Source organism: Olea europaea, unplaced genomic scaffold (genome assembly GCF_002742605.1).
Source record: "Olea europaea var. sylvestris unplaced genomic scaffold, O_europaea_v1 scaffold139, whole genome shotgun sequence".
Classification (NCBI taxonomy): domain Eukaryota; kingdom Viridiplantae; phylum Streptophyta; class Magnoliopsida; order Lamiales; family Oleaceae; genus Olea; species Olea europaea.
In genome coordinates, this window is record NW_019231420.1 from 617100 (window position 1) to 619971 (window position 2872).

General features: G+C 36.2%; 1 pseudogene; it reads left to right on the top strand.

Annotated features, from left to right (window-relative positions):
- LOC111375569 overlaps nt 1-2872 on the top strand; it is a 28423-nt pseudogene that overhangs the window by 21210 nt on the left and 4341 nt on the right.

The following is a 2872-nucleotide window of genomic DNA, read 5'->3' on the forward strand; positions in this document are numbered from 1 at the left end:
GAAAGACTCCAAATCTCTTTGGTACAGACTCAACATAATGAGATTGTGAAAGAACGAGGCCATCTGGTGTTTTAGAAATTTTAATTCCAAGAATTACATCTGCTACACCCATGTCCTTCATGTCAAAATGTTTTGTTAGCATTTTCTTGGTGGAGACAATGATATCATGATTGCTACCCAGAATTAGCATATCATCCACATATAGATATACTAAGACATATGCTGTCGGTGTACTCTTATTATACACACATTTATCACACTCGTTAATTTTAAAACCATTTGACAGCATTGTTTTGTCAAACTTTTGGTGCCACTGCTTTGGCGCCTGTTTTAGTCCATATAAATATTTAACGAGTCTGCAAACCTTTTTCTCTTGTCCATGAACGACAAATCCTTCAGGTTGCTCCATGTATATTTCTTCTTCTAACTCACCATTTAGAAAAGCTGTTTTAACATCCATTTGATGAATTTCGAGATTATGTAGCGCAGCAATTGCAATAAGGATTCTTATCGAAGTAATCCTCGTTACTGGTGAGTAAGTATCAAAGAAATCAAGACCTTCCTTTTGTCTATATCCTTTTGCTACCAAACGAGCTTTGTATTTATCAATAGATCCATCCGATTTTAACTTTTTCTTGAAAATCCACTTGCAACCTAGAGGTTTATTTCCAGGTGGGAGATCAACCAACTCCCAAGTATGATTTTGCATTATCGATTCAATTTCACTATTGATAGCTTCTTTCCAAAAGGGAGCCTCTGGTGTTGACATTGCTTCACTGAATGTCTTTGGTTCATTTTCGATCATGTACGTTATAAATTCTGAACCGAAGGACGTAGACTTCCTATCCCTTTTACTGCGTCTGAGTTCTTCTTCATTTTCATCATCATTTGCAGTATCGTAAGTTCTTTTCATTGAACTTACATCATTTTTGTCTTTACGAGGAAAGACATCTTCAAAGAAACTTGCATTCCTTGATTCAATTATTGTATCTTCATGTATATCCGTAATCTCGGATTTATGCACAAGAAAGCGATATGCACTACTGTTATGAGCATATCCAATAAATATGCAATCTACAGTTTTTGGTCCTATTTTTATTTGTTTAGGTTTTGACACTTCTACCTTTGCTAAACACCCCCACACTTTCAAGTATTTATATGAAGGTTTATGACCTTTCCATAACTCGTAAGGTGTTTCATCCTTTACTTTGTGTGGTATTTTATTAAGAATGTGATTTGCCGAGAGGATAGCCTCCCCCCACAAATTCTGTGGTAGGCCAGAACTAATCAACATAGCATTCATCATTTCCTTAAGTGTGCGGTTCTTTTGTTCCGCAATACCATTGGATTGAGGTGAGTAAGGAGCCGTTGTTTGATGAATGATGCCTTGTTGAGAACAAAATTCTTCAAACGGCGCTCCATATTCTCCACCTCTATCACTTCGAATAATTTTTATTGTTTTGCTAAGTTGATTTTCAACTTCATTCTTAAAATGTTTAAACATTTCCAAAGCCTCGTCTTTGCTTTTTAATAGATAAACATAACAGTACCGAGTGCAATCGTCAATGAAAGTGATGAAGTACTTTTTCCCACCTTTAGTTTGTACGAATTTCAAATCACATATATCGCTGTGAATTAATTCTAAAGGTAAGGTATTTCTATCAACTGAAGGAAATGGTCTTTTGGCTAATTTAGCCTCAACACAAGTTTCACATTTGTGATTAGGATCGAAACTCAGAGAAGGTAGCAAATTTAACTTCATTAATTTGCGAACAGATTTAAAGTTTGCGTGTCCTAATCTTTTATGCCATAAACAAGAAGAATCAACAATATACGCAGAAGTAGAAGCTTCATTCATCTTGTTCAATTTAGGTACAATAGTAAGGACGTTCATCTTGAACATCCCATCGGACATGTAACATTTCCCAACGTACATCCCATTTTTAGTTAGTACAAATTTGTCAGATACAAATACTAACTTAAACCCATTCTTGCTAAGAAGAGAACCAGAAACAAGATTTTTCCGAATGTCTGGCACATACAACACATTGTTGAGAACGAGTTTCTTGCCAGATGTCATCTTCAAGGTCACCTTTCCTTGTCCTTCAACCTTTGAACTTGAGGAATTTCCCATGAACAATTGTTCTCCACTGATAGTTTTGTAATCAGAAAACACATTCTTTTCAGCACAAATGTGGCGAGTGGCACCAGTGTCCACCCACCATTCTCTGGGATTTCCAACACTATTACATTCAGATATTACAGCAGATAGGTGCATTTCTTGAACACCTTCAGACAGATTTTCAGTTTCAACAACATGTGCACGGTCATTTTGCTTTTTAGGCTTGCGACAGTCAATTGCACGATGTCCAAGTTTACCACAGTTGAAGCAGTCCCCTTTGAACTTCTTGTTCTTCAGGTTTTCTTTTTTCTTTAGAGCAAAGTTTGAGTGCTTCCTTTTCATGTTCTTCTTTGAACTTGATTCAACAATGTTTGCCTTAGCTTCCATGCTTGGTCCCCCGTTCCTCCTTTCAGATTTCTTAGTATCTTCTTCGATCCTCAAACGCACAATCAACTCCTCCATGTTCATTTCCTTACGTTTATGTTTGAGGTAATTTTTGAAATCTCTCCATGAAGGCGGGAGTTTTTCAATTACTGCTGCTACTTGGAATGACTCACTTACAGTCATTTTTTCAGCATGTAAATCATGAAGGAGTACCTGCAATTCTTGAACTTGGGAAATAACAGATTTAGAGTCAATCATTTTATATTCCAAAAATTTTCCAACAAGGAATTTTTTAGAGCCAGCATCTTCAGTTTTATATTTTTTCTCTAAGGATTCCCATAGTTCTTTTGCAGTTTTCATTATGCT